This window comes from Grammomys surdaster, unplaced genomic scaffold, assembly GCF_004785775.1.
Source record: "Grammomys surdaster isolate TR1022 unplaced genomic scaffold, NIH_TR_1.0 126546, whole genome shotgun sequence".
Classification (NCBI taxonomy): domain Eukaryota; kingdom Metazoa; phylum Chordata; class Mammalia; order Rodentia; family Muridae; genus Grammomys; species Grammomys surdaster.
The window spans coordinates 3,901,825-3,919,652 of NW_021621338.1; the positions used below are offsets into that span (position 1 = coordinate 3,901,825).

The 17,828-nt window shown below is 46.6% G+C and overlaps 1 pseudogene; it reads right to left on the reverse strand.

Moving 5' to 3' along the window:
- Positions 1-609: 609 nt before the first annotated feature.
- The window catches only part of LOC114614910, a 17,462-nt pseudogene continuing 243 nt past the window's right edge, over positions 610-17,828 (reverse strand).

Consider the following 17,828-nt stretch of genomic DNA (forward strand, 5'->3'; position numbering starts at 1 on the left):
TTCCATTTTCTATGGGACAGCTGGCTGGGTTTGTGTGGTTCCAAAGTCTAGTTTCTGCTGAACACAAAGGCTGCTGGGTAAGAGCACACACACCTTACCAGCAGTTAACTTATCTCTTGCTTATCTTGTGCTAATAGCTGCAAATCAGTGTCACGTCTAACCGTTGTCCACAGCTGTAACACTCCCCCCTGTACAGTCTTATGTTTATGAGTACTCTAGCTGAATATACACTTACATGCCAAAAGATGGTGTAAGATCCTATTACAGGTGGTTGTGAGCCACCATAGTTGCTGGGAATTGAACTCAGGACCTCTGGAAAAGCAGCCAGTGTGCCCTTAACTGCAGAGTGATCTCTCCAGCCAGACACTTTCCTCTTTTTTAATTTTTTTTTTCTGGCTCTTTAAATGTTTTAATGATGACATGCAGATACTCACATCAGAATACACAGTAGGGATCCAAGAATATCTTGAAGGATCTAACAAAGTTAAAACTCATGTCAGGCCAAAAACAAAAAACAAAAAACAAAAAAAAACCAACTCATGTCAGAACCAAACACTGGCCAGCCACAGCTTGTGTCCAGGTGGGACTCACAATGACTGGAAACTGGCTTTACTTCTTGGAACCCTGGTCTAGTTCCAGGACCTTCATGCCTTCCTCCAGCTTGAGCATGCCTCTTTCCTGGCGCAGGCGGTACCTCTCAGCCGTGGACTGAAGCATCCATTTAGTCCGAAACTTCTTGTCTTCAGAGCCATAAATTAAGATCTCGGTAAGATCAGAAGATTCCAGAGTCTTGAGCTCAAACATGACCCGGCCCACCTGCTCGAAGTGAGGCATTCGAGATCCCTGTGGGCCGAACAGAGAGTTTAGCACCAGCTTGTTGACCTGCAATACTTCTGGCTTTTCCAGGTCTGTAGGAATTTTCACCCATGGGGGATATCTTTACGAGTCACATGAGTTTTCATCTTAATTCCTGACAAGGAACCTGTTTCCAGGGAAGAATAGGTCAGGTTTAACCTCGATGGCCCCCCTCTTTTAATTTTTTTGTTTGTTTCCTTTTTTGTTTTCCTCTGAGACATGACCTCACTATGTAATTCTGGTTGTCCTGGAACTCACTACCGCCTCTGCCTTCCAAGTACTGGAATTAAAGTCACCACACTGTTAGCATTCTGTCTAAACTCCACCCCCACAGTTACAGGGCCACAGCCAGGTATGCTCCGCCCCACAGTTACCTGGCAACAGCCAGGTAGGCGTGCCCACTATAAAAGAACTGCTTGCTCCCTCCTCTCTCTCAATCTCTTGTTCCTCTCTTGCCTTCTTGCTCCCCCACTGTCCCCTTGCCCCTCTTTCCACGTGCTCACTGCCAGCCTCTACTTCTCTCCTCCTTCTCCTCCTCCTCCTCTTCTTCCTCCTCTTCCTCCTCCTCCTCTTCTTCTTCCTCTCTCTCTCTCTCTCTCTCTCTCTCTCTCTCTCTCTCTCTCTCTCCTACCCTCTTAACTCCCCTCCACATGCCCTGATAAACTCTTCTGTACTATACTGCCCTGTGGCTGGTCCCTCGGGGGAAGAGATGCCTCAGCATGAGCCTGCTGAGACATCCTCTTCCCCTCATACCTCACCACACACCCATAGGACATATTCTCTTTCTCTTTTTATAAACACATCACACACTACCATGAGTAGCAACTTCCCCCTTTGTAAATTGTTTTAAATTACATTTCTTTATTCTGTGTGGGTTTGTGAAGGTGTGTGGGTAACTGCTTCCCACATGACACCTTCTCTGGCTAACAGGACCCACAGTCCTCCATCCTCTCAAGTGCTTGCTACCACATCAGGCCCACTTTGACCTTTTGAATGGACAGGGATCATAATGAGATTTATTTATGACGTACACTGTTGGTGTCTTCATTGGATTCCATTACAGATGGTTATGAGGCACCATGTGGTTGCTGGGAATTGAACTCAGGACCTCTGGAAGAAGACCAGTGCCATCTCTCCAGCCTCTAGAACACAATCAGAAAGCACAGCTAGGCCCGGCAGTGGTGAGGCAGGGTGGCGCACGCCTTTAATCCCAGCACTTGGGAGGCAGAGGCAGGCAGATTTCTGAGTTTGAGGCCAGCCTGGTCTACAGAGTGAGTTCCAGGATAGCCAGGACTACAGAGAGAAAGAAACCCTGTTTCGAAAAAAAACAAAAAAACAGAACAAAACAAAAAGCATAGCTAGAGATTGAGTCAGGTGGAGGCTGAGCACTGGGGAGCAGCTGTGGGAGTTCCTACTCAAATCTTTGTGTCTCCCAGCACATCCCACCCCTGCCAAGAGCAATGGTTAGGCAAGAGCTTGCCAGGTAGGCTAGGCTTGCCTAGCTAGCTGGTCCCAAGGGCCTGTGTGCACCTCCCCAGGACAGGGATTAAATTTGGACCCTCATGCTTAAATAGCAAGCTCTCTACCAACTGTGCCATCTTCCTACTCTGGAGTAAACTTTAAAAACACATCAAAGGGCTAAGTCAGTAAAGTACTTCCTGCACCAGCATGAAAACCTGAGTTTAGATTACCAGCACCCGCATAAAAGCCAGGTGGAGTGGCACATGCCTAAAGTTCTGTTGCTTGTGCCAGGAAACGTTCATAAACTTCAAGAAGACCACCTAGGAGCTGAATCCCTGCAATTGCAGTAGGGTCTCTTTACTCAAACAGTAGCTTGGGCCACAGGAGGGGGCCCTGAGCCCAGTGTCAGGCAAGCATTTGTAGAGGCAACAAGGGGGTATCTAGCCTGGTACATATCTAACTGGGGTCCATTATGGCCTTTAACATAATTGGCTCTGGGCAGTGGTGACGAACGCCTTTAATCTCAGCACTTGGGAGGCAGAGGCAGGTGGATTTCTGAGTTCGAGGCCAGCCTGGTCTACAGAGTGAGTTCCAGGACAGCCAAGGCTACACAGAGAAATCCTGTCTCAAAAAACCAAAAAGAAAAAAACCATAATTGGCTAGTGTTGGGAGTCAAACCATAAACTTAATTCTGCTTTTCTCTTGATTGGTGGTTGTTAGGAAGTGAAGTGTCAGGGGCAGGCTTGTAACCTGGGGGTGCAGATTTATTGGGGAGTAACCAGGAAAGTGGTGCTAGATACCACCCTGTTAATTAACTTGAGTTCAACCTTAGGTCAGGTTCTCTAAGATGGAGTCTAAACCCAAAAGATTTTGTCTCTCTCAGAGACAGGCCAGAACAATGAAACAAGTCTCAAAAAATGTGTGTGTGTGTGTGTGTGTGTGTGTGTGTGTGTGTGTGTGTGTAGAGTAATAGAGGAAGAGAGGAAGACATTGGGTATCAATTAGGTAAGTGGACCCCACCCCAACACACACAAACATACACCACCACACACAATTAAATAGACTACCGTGCACACACTCACACACCACTCACATATGCAGTCTGATTTGTATAACAAGGTATAATTTTAATGTAAATTACATAGAAGGACTGGGCTAGCCCCACTCACAACCCCAACCCTTCAGTGTACTCCCAGTTCCCACTGCCTGTAGACCTCCTTTTAGGAACTCACCAGGGAAAGCATAGTTCTGTTGCTCAATCTTGCTCTCCTTGTTGCTACAGGGATAGACTCCTAAGTGAGTTTTGCAGCCTGCAAGATTTGGCAGGCAGCACCTGTTAATCCCAGTAGTCAGGAGGCAGGTACAGGTGGATCGCTCTCAAGGTGGAGGCCAGCTTGATCTACATAGAGAGTTCCAGGACAGTCAAGGCTACACATAGATAGACCCTAATATATGCACTAGCCTCCACTACGTAAGGAAACCAACTAGTGGGGCCTTGGCTGTGCCCTGCAGCAAAACATCAGGCTTTGGAAAAACAAGACCCTTGGTTAAAAGCCATTGATGGAGAGTTAGGTAGGTGACCCACATCTGTAATCCCAGCAAACATAAGCAGAAAAGTCAAGGAATTCAAGGTTATCCTATGCTACATAGCCAGTTCAAGCCAAGACCTGGGCTGCATAGCAGACTGTCTCAAAATAAAGACTCAAAAATAACATAATTCTATTTTGCATAAGTATATCCCCACTGTCTCGGACAACATTTTGGGATACTTACCCTAAAAATAGTATTCATTTTTTATCTGGAATTCAAACTCACTTGGGTGTCTGACATTTATCTGACAATCTCATAATCCTACTGGAACAGAAAGTCAAGTCAGGAAGGGGTGGAGAGTGAGAGATACCAGGCTGAAGTTTATTTCCTGAGTGGGAGGAAGCCAAAAGACTGAAGGAGAGGGGAGGGGAGGGTCCGGGGACCCTGACAGGAGTAAGGAATGGGAGGCTGGGTCTGCATGGCTGTGCTCCCCTCCGGCCTAGCTGCAGACTCCAACATTCCTTCTCTACCTAAGTGACTGCCTAGGCAGCTTTTCTGGAGTTTTCCTCCCCAGTGAGACTTTGCCTCATCTATCAGCTTCCTCACAGAAGGTGCCCTTCTTCAGAGGGCTTTCCGGGTACTAGAGACAAAGTCCCATTCCTCTCCTCAGCCTGGTCCTGCCCATCACCTGCAGGGCCAGAAATGCTCTGCAGCTCTTGGGTGGCACTTGGAAGACCTGTGTGAACATGCAAGAGGAGAGGGAGGATGGGGGAGGACACAGGTTCTTCCTCCTACCAATGAGCCTTGTGCTTTATTCACAAAAAATACATTCAGTCCTGGCAGAGGCAGGTAGATCTCTGAGTTTGAGCCCAGCATGGTCTGAAAAGCAAGTTCCAAGCAGCCGAGCTACACAGAGAAGAAACCTTGAGGTGATAGGGGAAGGGTGGAGGAAGAAAGAAAGGAGAAGAAAAAAAGAAGGAAGGAGAGAAGGAAAAGAAAAAATGTTTATTAAACAAATATTATGTCCCAGGCAGTGTTATAGGGTTTGGACATCAGGGACAATTAGGTAAAAATGTGCATCCTAGCAAGGAAACAACGGGCACTTGATATCAAAACCAATTCATAGAGGTTACTCCATCTTGAACAGAAAAGAGGAAAAATCCTGTTAATAAAATGTTGGATTTTGTTGTGTGTAGTGGTGCACGCCTTTAATCCTTGTGCTCTGGAAGTAGATGGGGTAGATCTCTTATCAGTTCAAGGCCAGCCTGGATTTCTTAACAGATTCCAGGCCAACCAAGGCTACATGGTGAAATCTTGTCTCAAAAACAAGGCAAAGAAAAATAATAAGGTTTTTCTTTTTGTTTTTGTTTTGTTTTGTTTTTTGAGACAGGGTCTCTCTGTGTAGCCCTGGCTGTCCTGGAACTCACTCTGTAGAGCAGGCTGGCCTCAAACTCAGAAATCTGCCTGCCTCTGCCTCCCAAGTGCTGGGATTAAAGGCGTGCGCCACCACCGCCCGGCTATCATTATTGTTAATAAGCATTATTTAGCACTTTCCTAAAGAAATAATGGGCTGCACACAATGGCAATTCCTAGTACTAGAGATGCTGAAACAGTAGGGCCATTTGAACATTTGTTCAAAGCCAGCCTGAGCTACTGAAACTCTGAAGAAGGAAACACGGAGGATGTGTGGCTATGTTGGTAGAGTACTGGCATAGCACACAAGAAGCCCTAGGCTTTGACCCCAGCACAGCAAGGCAGGAGAACCCATCATTCAAGGTTGTCCTTGGCTACATAGTGAGTTCTAGATCAGTGTGGGCCATATTAGACCCTGCCTCAAAAGGGGGAGGTAGAGTGGAGTATGAGGAAGAGAAAGAATAGAGATGAGGAAGACTGGAGAATTCCTCCTGGGAGGGGCGGAGGGGCCCAGCCTTGGGCAGTGGGGCGTAGGCCTCTCTCCTCTGCCGCCACACCTACAAATGAATCTGATCTTATCATGCTCTTTTTTCCACCTCTGGTTACCATGAAGCCTTAGGTTATTCGATTTATACAAAAGACAGTCCTGTGGTGCCCTGTAAACAGACTCAGCTAGAAATGGAAGTGAGTTGTGGAACCAGAAGCTAGAACCTGTCTAGCATCCACCGAGGCATTGCTAGGGCCAGGGTCCATCTCTTCCGACCATCGGAATCATCTGAGGTGCTTGTGAAAAAGTGCAAATCCCCTGGAAGGGAGGGATGTTTCCCTCCAGACCTGAGAGCCAGCTGTAACCTGAGGCCCTAGGGAAGTCGCTAGCCAACTCCAGGTTATAATTGTGGCTGTGGGACCTTGGGGCTGGTCCCTAACTACTCTGTGCCTTGGTGGCTGTGTCTGTACAAAGAAAGGTAATAACAGAATGTGTTTGTAAGGATTCAAAATAGTAGTTGTCAGGTGCTTGGGGCAAAGTTGAAAAGTCCCTTGTTACAGGTCTGGAGGGAGCCCGCCCAGTGACTCAGATGAACTTGATCTCAGCCTGTGTTTCAGTACCAACCAGGACCTGTTGGGATGAATTTGTCTAGGTTGGGATTCCCAGCAGGGTCTGGATCACACTGGACCCTTACTCCCTGCCCAATACCACCTTGTATCTTGATCTCTTGAGCCACCAGGCCTGTTTGGAGTGTTCAGGATCAGGGTTCCCCACCCCACTGCCCACTCATCTTCTGCTCTTATGCTGAGGATGGCTTCCTCCACCTTTTGCTTCTCCCCTCCCTCAGCCTCCCAATTGGGAAGCTCCCTTTCACATTTCCTCGTATGTATCTAAGAAATTTGCTCTCTGAGAAGCATCAACATTCACTGGCTTCTCACCCTGACCTGGTGGATAGTTACCACAGGCCTCACATCACCAGGCCTGTACTGTGTTCCAAGTGTTTATCAAATTCCTCCCAGCTTTCTAGCTCTGCCTCTGACGATTCTGTGACACATCAGGCTCAGTGATGTATGGATCTCAGCACATTTTCCCCAGTGCAGGAACTGAAGCCAGTGATGAAACTCAGGGCCTCACACGTGCCAGGCAAGAGTTCTACTGTGCAGCTATCATGACCACACTGTCTCTTCCTCGTCCCACAGAAAGTAATTTTACCTGTAATTAGATAAAAGTGGAACAAAACTCGGCTTTACACTAACTGTACTTGAAGTCTCAGTAGTCATAAGTGGTTAGTGGTGACCATACAGAACAGCTCTGGGGGCCGGGGCACAGGTCAGAGTTCTTCCACCTCACTGTAAGGTATCTAGCCTAGCTTGAACCAGCCATTTTTAGTTTTTGAGACCAGCTCACATGTAGCCCAGGCTGGCCTAAGCTAGCCTTGAATTCATCCTCCTCCTTGCACCTGCCAAGTGCTAGGATTGCAAGCGCGAGCCCCCTAGGACCACTCTGCACTAGTTTGCTTTCTTTATCAGGAGCACCAGGCACCCCATTGCCTTCTAGGAAAGAGAAAGACACAGTCAGATCCAGGCGTGACCACTAGATGGCATGATCTGGCTAACAATGCTTGACAAGAAGGTAGGCGCCAATGATTTTGCATAGACACTGTTGGATGAACATTCATTCAGTGCTTTCAATGCTATGTCCAAAATCAATTATAGGATCCCAGCCAGAAATAACAACTGTAATAAAACAGACTGAATAAAGCAGAAAATAAGGATGGAGAGGTGACTCAGAGGTTAAGAGAACCGACAGCTCTTCCAAGGTCCCAAGTTCAAGTAGGAAACATTGTTTCAGTATACCTTCATTCCCAGTTTATTTATTATGTATGTCTAGTGCGTGGATCTAAGTTTAAAATCTAATTCCCACCCCCCTTCAATTCACACTTTATCAGAGCATCATACTGGGAGGAGATTCATCTTAAAAAGCCACAAGGGGCCATCAACAGGGTTCAGCAGGTAAAGGGCTTGCTGCCAAACCTCAACCAAAGTTGGATCCCTGGGAAACACATGGTTGGTAAAGGAGAGAACTGACTTATGCAGGCACAAGGACACATGACACACACACGTGCGCACCCATGCATGCACAATACGTTTTTCTCTTCATTAGTTCTTTGAGAATTTCTTTCTTTTTTTTTTTTTTTTTTTGGTTTTTCGAGACAGGGTTTCTCTGTGTAGTCCTGGCTGTCCTGAAACTCACTCTGTAGACCAGGCTAGCCTCGAACTCTTGAACTCAGAAATTCACCTGCCTCTGCCTCCCAAGTGCTGGGATTAAAGGCGTGCGCCACCACCGCCCGGCTCTTTGAGAATTTCATACCACGGGTTTTGATCATTTTAACCCATCCCCACTCCTCCCATATTCACCCCCACTTCCCTAACCCAAACAACTTTGTTACCTTTAAAAAACAAAACAAAGCAAGCAAACAAACAAACAAACAAAAATCCTATCAAGTCCAATTTGTGCTGGCCACATTCTCTTCAATGCATGCATGGGGTTCCACTGACGTGCACTCAGTCTTCCAGGACTTTTTTTTTTTTTTTATATTTTATTTACATTTCAGATGTAAATAAAATAAGTCCTCAGTCTTTTTTTTTTTTTTGATATTTTATTTACATTTCAGATGTCATCCCCTTTCCCCATTTCTCCCCCACCCAGGAACTCCCTATCCTATTTCCCCTCCTCCTGCTTCTATGAGGATGTGCCCCCACCTACTCCCACACTCCTACCTCTCCACCTTCAAATCCCCCCCCACTGGGCATCCAGCCTTCATGGGACCAAGGATCTCTTTTCCCACCTATGACCAACAAGGCCATCCTCCCCTACATGTACAGCTGGAGCCATGGGTCCCTCCCTATGTGCTCCCAGGCTGGTGGTTTAGACCCTGGGAGCTCTGGTTGGTTGGTATTGTTGCTCTCCTCATGGGGCCTCAAACCTCCTTCAGCTCCTTCAGTCTTCTCTCTAACTCCTCCATTGGGAACCCTGTGATGAGTTCAATAGTTAGCTGTGAGCTTCTGCCTCTGAATATGTCAGGCTCTGGCAGACCTCTAAGGAGACATCTATATCAGGCTCCTGTCAGCATGCACTTCCTGGCATCCACATCAGTACCTACCTTTGGTGACTGCACATGGGATGGATACCCAGGTGGAACAGTCTCCAGACGGCCCTTCCTTCAGTTTCTGTCCCACACATTGTCTCCATATTTGCTCCCATAAGTATTTTGTTACTCCTTCTAAGAAGGACCAAAGCACCCACACCTTGGTCTTCCTTCTTTCTGAGCTTCACATGGTCTGTGAGTTATATCTTAGGTATTATGAGCTTTTGGGCTAATATCCAATTATCAGTGAGGGCATACCATGTGTGTTCTTTTGTGATTGGGTTACCTCACTCAGGATGATGTTTTCTAGTTCCATCCATTTGCCTAAGAATTTCACAAATAAACTGGGCCGTGGTGGCGCACGCCTTTAATCCCAGCACTTAGGAGGCAGAGGCAGGCGGATTTCTGAGTTCAAGGCCAGCCTGGTCTACAGAGTGAGTTCCAGGACAGCCAGGGCTACACAGAGAAACCCTGTCTCGAAAAACAACCCCCCCCCCCAAAAAAAATCACGAATTCATTGTTTTTAATAGCTGAGTAATACTCCATTGTGTAAATGTACCACATTTTCTGTATCCATTCCTCTGCTGAAGGACATCTGGGTTCTTTCCAGCTTCCGCCTATTATAAATAAGGCTGCTATGAACATAGTGGAGCATGTGTCCTTGTTATATGTTGGAACATCTTCTGGGTATATGCCCAGGAGTGGTATAGCTGGGTCCTCAGGTAATGCTATGTCCAATTTTCTGAGGAACCGCCAGATTGATTTCCAGAGTGGTTATACCAGCTTGCAAAGGCTGGTTCAACTGGAGGTCAGCATGTAGAAGAATGCAAATCAATCCATTCTTATCTCCTTGTACAAAGCTCAAGTCCATGTGGATAAAGGACCTTCACATAAAACCAGATACACTGAAACTGAATTAGAGGGCTAATATCCAATATATACAAAGAACTCAAGAACATAGACTCCAGACAACCAAATAACCCTATTAAAAATGGGGTACAGAGCTAAAGAAAGAATTTTCAACTGAGGAAACTTGAATGGCCGAAAAGCACCCACCTAAAGAAATTCTCAACATCCTTAGTCATCAGGGCAATGCAAATCAAAACAACCCTGAGATTCCACCTCACACCAGTCAGAATGGCTAAAATAAAAAACTCAGGTGATAGTAGATGCTGGAGAGGATGTGGAGAAACAGGAACTACATTCTTAAGGAAAACTGACTCCCTGGCTCAGCTGCTCTCAGGTGCCAGTAGCTCCTCAGATAGGAACAGGATGTCATACTCACTTCCCCTCCAGGCTGGATTTTTGTCTGGCTTAAACTAATTAATTTATAAAGTTACTGTGGCATGGAGGGAAGATAGCTTGTAAAATGTATGTTACTGAGATCCATGGCCAAAAATGTTTGAAAATCACCCTGATCTGTTGCCTGTAGCTGAGACATTGGAGGTAGGTGGTGGGTTTGTAAAAGCTTGCTCAGTTCTTCCCTGCTTTTTTGGTTGTTTAAAACACCACAGCCAAAAGCAACTTAGGGAGGAAAGGGAAGCTGGGACAGGAACCTGGCTAGTAACTGGAGCAGATCCAGCAAAGAAGGCTGTTTACTGACTAGCTCTCATGTTCAGAAAGACCATAGCTCAGAAAAGTCAGCTACTGAACTTAGACAGCCCAGGCCCACCAGCCTAAGGATGGTGCTGCCCACAATCCACTGCCCCTTCAATCCATGCTTTATGTAGCGGGCTGGGCCCTCCTACATCAGGAAGCGATCAAAGTGTTCCTCAGACATGACCACAGGATGGGCAATTCCTCAATGGTGGTTCCTTCTTCCTGGGTGTGTCAAGTTGACAACCAAGATTAGCTTTAGTTTATTTTTGTGTTTGTGTTATTTCGATGAGGAGATAAGGTCTCTCACTAAATTGCCCAGAGTGGCCTTGAACTCATCTGTAGACTACGTAGGCCTTGAACCTGCATCCTTCTGCCTCAGCCTCCTCCAGGAGAATCAGGCAGAATCAACATAATAGCAGGAAGTAGTGATGCACAACCCAGGAATCTAGGGCAGGGGGATTGCTGGAAGTTGGAAACTGACCTGAGCTTTCAGTGCAATCCTGTCTTCAAAATAAATTGTCCACTAGGTATGGTAGCACCTTTTTTGTTTGTTTGTTTGTTTGTTTGGTTGGTTGGTTGGTTGGTTGGTTGGTTTTTCGAGACAGGGTTTCTCTGTGTAGCCCTGGCTGTCCTGGAGCTTACTCTGAAGACCAGGCTGGCCTCGAACTCAGAAATCCGCCTGTCTCTGCCTCCCAAGTGCTGGGATTAAAGGTGTGTGCCACCACCACCCAGCTGTTTTTTTTTTTTTCCAGACAGGGTTTCTCTGTGTAGCCCTGGCTGTCCTGGAACTCACTCTGTAGACCAGGCTGGCCTCGAACTCTCAGAACTCAGAAATCCACCTGCCTCTGCCTCCCAAGTGCTGGGATTAAAGGCCGCTGCCGCCGCCGCCACCACCACCCTGCATGGTAGCACCTTTAATGTCTGCACTCCAAGTCAGGCGAATCTCTGTAAATTGGAAGTTGGCTTGATCTACAGATTGAGTTCTAGGTCAGCCAGAGCTACTTGTAACGAGTTCTGTGTTTGTTTGTTTGTTTTTAAATAATTTTATTTTTATTTTATGTGCATTGGTGTTTTACCTGCTTTTCTGTCTGTGTGAGGGTGTCAGATTTCCTCGAACTGGAGTTTCAAACAGGTGTGAGCTGGGATGTGGGTACTGGGAATTGAACCTAGGTCTTTTGGAAGAGCAGCCAGTGACCTTAACTGCTCAGCCATCTCTCCATGGAGAGAGAGAGAGAGAGAGAGAAAGAGAGAGAGAGAGAGAGAGAGAGAGAGAGAGAGAGAGAGAGAGAGAGAGAGGAGAGAGAGAGAGAGAGAGAGAGAGAGAGAGAGAGAGAGAGAGAGAGATTGATTTCCATAATAAAAAGTTTATTTTGGTGGGATGGTGGTGGTTTTAATCCCAGCACCCAGCACTCAGGAGGCGAATCTTTCTGTTTGAGACCAGCCTTGTCTATAGAACTAGTTCCAGGACAGCCAGGACTACACACAAAGAAACCTTGTGTAGGAAAACCAACAAAAGCTAGGCTGGGCGGTGGTGACAAACACCTTTAATGCCAACTCTTGGGAGGCAGAGGCAGACAGATCTCTGAGTTCAAGGCAAACATAGGCTACAAAGTGAGTTCCAGGACAGCCAGGGCTACACAGAGAAACTCTGTCTCTAAAACAAACACAACAAAGTTAATTTTAAAAGAAACTGAAGAAAAATGAACATATGTAAAGCAAGGCACCTCATCTAGAGAGGCTTCTCAGAGGAAGCTTCTATGATAATGCAGCATGTAGGGGTAGCCTGTGACTGGAGGGGAAGAGTGTGTGTGTCTGTGTGTGTGTGTGTGCACGCACGCACGCGTGTGTGCACATAGCCCCCATTCTTGAGGGTGATAGTAAGGGAACAGATGTGGGTAGGTGATGGAGATAACCCTGAAGCTGGACAACTTCTGAGTGTTCTAGAAACTTCAAAGAGAGAGTCAGGCCCTGGACATGAGGAGATTGGGTAGGTGGCTAGGGCTGGGTCTATGGACCTGATGAGTTTCCTTAGGAAAAGGTCCTTAATGGGGGAACATAAACATGGACCTACCTCAGGAAAAAAGCCACTCCAAGCTGTGAGTATGGGTTAGGAGGCTAGAGCCTGAAAGTAAAAATCCAGTAGCTAAGTGTCACAGGCCAAAAGGCAGCAGCAGCCAGCCCCCATTCTGAAGACTCAAAGCATGCCCATTGCATTAGGAGCCATATGTGCAGCCTCCCGGCACCCCGTTATGTTTTAATTTTTATTTAGGAGTTGTGGTGTTGGTTGTGTTGTTTGGTTTGGTTTGATGTTTTTATTCATTTATTTAGATTTATTTGTTTAATTTTCAGTGTATGATGTTTTGTCTGCACATATGTATGTGTACCACCAGTGTGCCAGGTACTCAGAGAAGCCAAAAGAAGGCATTGGATCCCCCAGAACTGGGGTAATTGTAAGCTACCATGTGGGTGCTAGGAACCAAACCTGGGTTTTCTTCAAGAATAGCAAGTGCTTTTAACCCCTGAGCCATTTCTTCTGCTCCGTGATGCTTTTATTTTGAAAGTGGAACTCATGTAATCCAAGCTGGCCTCAAACTTGTTTAGTAGCCGAGGGTGACTCTTGATCCCAATATGTTAGAGGGTCAGAGGCAAGGTGACTTACCAAGGTTAGGAGGCAGTATATCAGATGGTGCTGGAGTAATTGTGCAGGTTTGGTTTCCAGCTACCCATACAGTGGCTCAGCTGTCAGCAGAGTGTGATTGCAGAGACCAGATTTCAGGTCCAGTAAAACCAGAGCTGAGTTTAGACGCTGTAGTTACTGGCTCTGTGATGCAGCAAATCATTTAGCTCATCTGAGCTTCAGCTTGCCCATCTCTAAAAAAGAGGACCCCATCAGCTTCCTTACAGTGTTGCCATGGCGATGAATGACAAGTGTCTCATGCAGGCCTTCTGCTCAGCAGAGTTTAAACTCTTTTTTTTTTTTTTTTTTTGGTTTTTCGAGACAGAGTTTCTCTGTGTAGGCCTGGCTGTCCTGGAACTCACTTTGTAGACCAGACTGGCCTCGAACTCAGAAATCCGCCTGCCTCTGCCTCCCAAGTGCTGGGATTAAAGGCATGCACCACCACTGCCTGGCAAGTCTAAACTCTTGTTTCTCCTTTCCCACAACTGAACATTTGTTACACTCCAACTGCCGAGCAAGGTGCTAGGGGATAGAGGGTAGGGGGAGGGGTGTTGGGTACCAGGAAAGAAGCATGCAGCATTGCACCTGCCTATGGGGAGTTAGGTTCTCTTTGAATCCTGCATAACCTCAAGTACAAAAGTAGCACTTTGAAAACAATTACTCGCTTCTGACTCTGGGATGATACTTTCCCCAGAGGGAGATAAAGTACTGACCGAACACTTGTGACCAAAATCACCTTCAAGCCGGGCGGTGGTGGTGCACGCCTTCAATCCCGGCACTTGGGAGGCAGAGGCAGAGGCAGACGGATTTCTGAGTTTGAGGCTAGCCTAGTCTACAGAGAGTTCCAGGACAGCCAGGGCTACACAGAGAAACCCTGTCTCAAAACAAAAACAAAAACAAAAAACAAAAAACAAACAAACAAAAAAAATCAAAATCACTTTCAAAAGGGAAGTCAAATTTACTATTTACTTTGCAGTGCTGGGGATCAAACCCAGGGCCTTTCTGTGCCAGGGAGGTGTGCTGCTGCTGGCTGAGCAATGTCCTTAGCTAGCTCAATTTATTTTTAGCTGCAAGAGGACTGAAGGGAGAGGCACATGAGCGTCCCTAAGGTCTGAACTGCACACGCTCTGGTCTATTAGGTTCTCCATGTTGGAAGCTGAGGCCTTAATTAGTTTTAATTCCTCCCGGGAGTATACCATATCCCATGGGAGTATACCATATCCCATGGGTGGCCTGGGCAGGAGGCACCTGGGACCTGAGGAAATTTACTTTAAAGGATTTCTTAGATGGGCAAGGTGGCCATTCCTGGAATCCCAGCACTTGGGTAAGGGAGGCAGGAGGATCAGGGGTTCAAGGTTGTCATCAGCTACATAAGGGAAGCTATATGAGAGCCAATCTCAAACAAAACAAAGAAGATTTCTCCAGAAGCTATGTGGCAGAGAACACAGGGCAGTAAGCAGTCCAGGCTGGCTGAAGGAAGCATGTGGGGGCGCAGCACTAGAAAGCTGGCTTGAGGCCATATTGCTAAGCCAAGGGATGGGCACTCGGTGTGTAGATACTGGCTTCAGGCTTGTGGACTCCCTGCAAAGCTTCTGTACTGCTGGAGGTGTATGGATATGAAGGGGCCAGCAGTGGGACAGATGTGACTTTCTGTTCTGTGATGATGACAATGAGGAATGGAAACTTTGCACCCTGATGTTCTTTCCTTACGTTTAAGTACCTGTGAGGACCAAAGGTTGATTTCACAATAATGGTACAATGAGCTGGGCCTGATGCCTAGGGAAATGGCTCATTGGGTAAAGCCTTGTCTTGCAGGCCTGGGTTCGGACCCCCAGAACTCATGTAAAAACTAGGTGCAATGATCCTGTGGGGAGATGGAAGGTCGAGGTTCTCAGGCTGGTGTAAACAGCAGCAAACCATAAGAGAAACCTTGTCTCAAACAAGGTAGATGGTAAGGACCAACACCTCAAGTTGTTCTCTGACTATACGTAGGAGATGCAAATGCATACCCACATTCATGCAGACCAACATATGCACACTTCATTCACATGCACACACATACATATATACAACATACATATCTCCCAAACACACATACACAGAACAGACACACATACACTCACATATGAATATGCACACATAGGTACACACATACACACACACACATACACACACACACACACACACACACACACAGACGTGCACAAACAAGATTTTTTAAAGTTGTCACCATGGGCTATAGAGATGTCTCAGTGCTTAAGAGCACATACTGCTCTTGAAGAGGAAACAGGCTCAGTTCCCAGCATAGCAGCTCACAACTGTTTGTAACTCAGGTTCTAGCAGATCTGAGACCCTCTTCTCATTTCTAAAGCCACCAGGCACATACACAATATACATGTATATATTAGTTAAACTCTTAAAGATATAAAAATGAAAAAAAAATAAAAGAAAGGAAAAAATATTTTAGTTGCCACCAAAGTAGGCACCAAGTAAGTGGAGAGTGGAGAGGCAATCCAACTGGTCAGCTTAGTGCCTGCCTTCACCAAAAGGAGCTCCAGGTGTCCCCCATAACCTACTGAGGATGGTGACAGAGAAGTAAGTGCATGTATCTAGGGGACATCATGTAGACCAGAGTAAGGATAGAGGAGGCCTCTTCTAGGAACTAGCCTACTAGTCCAAACATCATTTGACAGATATGTATTCAGGCCTCTGTGTGCCAGGTGATATCTCCAGACTGGAGGTACAGCTGTCAATCAACAGACCAGAATCCCTGCTCTTGAGGACCCCAGTGTTTCTCAGTATCCTACACCTTTCTGAACATCTGTGTCTTCAGTTTCCTCACAGCATACTCCTTGTCTGGTGAGGGAATTGAGGGCTTGTCCAAGGCTGAGAGGCAGTAAGTTGTTGGGAGTTTGCTGGGGAATGAGGCAGGAGAAGTTGCTTCCGTAGAGAAGCAGAAACAGGTGTAGAGAATATCGAGGAACCTGTTTCTCCACAGTCAGTGTCATTGGGGCCTCAGCTAGAAGAGAGTGGGGAGTCCTCCAGGGATACAGGAGGTATCATGTAGGTAGGGCATGCTGGGGGCTTAAGTCCACAGAGAACAAGTATCCTGCAGCATCTTCCAAAGGAAATGGGCACATTTAGATTCATGGGTTAGGAAGGTCTCGAGCTAGAGAATGTAAGTGGACAGGGAGTGTCCTGTGAAGGAGGAAGGTGTGGCGAGGGTCCCAGTGAAGGAACTTAAAATCTATAACAACAAAGCCAAAAGCAACAAATGGGGAACAGGATAACAATTCAGTCACTACAACAACTACAAGATCCCCAGGAAAAGAAAACCAGCCCAGCACACAGGGACACCAAGGTTTCAGGTGTCCGCTTCTTTTGAAGTCTTCTTTTTGTCTTGCTTTGTTTTTGTTTTTATTCTTTTGTTTTTTTGAGACAAGGTTTCTCTGTAGCCTTGGTTGTCCTGGAACTCACTCTGTAGAGCAGGCTGGCCTCAAACTCACAGAGACCTGCCTGTCTCTGCCTCCAGAATGCTGGAACTAAAGGAGTGAGCTACCACCACCTGCAAATCAGAAGCCCTTGCAGATGAACTCTCTTCTCATGTCACCTACAGATGAGGAGACTGTGTCCAGGGATGGGACATACTTACCTGAGATCACACAGTTAGGAATGGCAGACCTAGGTCTTAGAGCCAAGACTCTAAAATGTGTAGCCTTATAAATCCCACTCATGGGACAAGCAGGAGGATGTGTGTGGTGGTTTGAATGAATGAGAGCAAGGCCCCGTAGGCTCATATATTTGAATGTCTGGTTACTAGTTGACAGAAGTGTTTGGGAGGGATTAGGAGGTGTGGCCTTGTTGGAGGACATGTGTCGCTGGGGCCGGCTTTGAGATTTCGAAAGTCCAGTCCTTTCCAGTGTCTCTTCTTTGCCTCCTACTTGCCTCAGCCACTGCCTCAGCACCATGTCTGCCTGCCTGCCTGCCTGCCGCTGTGTTCCCTGCCATGACAGTTACAGTGTTGTGGATTGCCCTGGTGCTGTTTGTAAGCTCCTGGAGCTGTAAGTCCCAATGAGCTTGTTCTTTTATAAGTTGCCTTAGCCATGGTGCCTCTTCATGACAATAGAAAAGAAACATCTCCCATGATGGGGACAGTATTAGCTAATTCCCTCAAAGCTGTGACAAAATATCTGACAACAGTAACTTAAGGAAGATTTATCTGGGTTCTCATTTGAGGGTTCACAGTCCATCATGGCAGAAGGTATGGTAGCAAGAGCCCCGGGGTCACACTGTGTGCATAAACAGGGAGCAGGGAGCAAGAAGCAGAGAAAAATAAACACTGATTCTTAGTGCTCTCTCTTCTCTCCTCTCCCCCCCTTCCTCCTTCTCCTCCTCTTCCTCTTCCTCCTCCTCCTCCTCCTCCTCCTCTTCTTCTTCTTCTTCTTCCTCCTCTCTCTCTCTCTCTCTCTCTCTCTCTCCCTCTCTCTCTTTCTCTCTCTCTCTCTTTCTCTCTGAAACAGGATCTTCTCACCATATAAATTTGGCTGCATGGAACTTTCTGGGTAGACACTGGCTTCAAAGTCACCAAGATTCACCTGCCTTCACATCTCCAGTGCTGGGATTAAAGGTGTATACTTGTAGTAAAAAAAAAAAAAAAA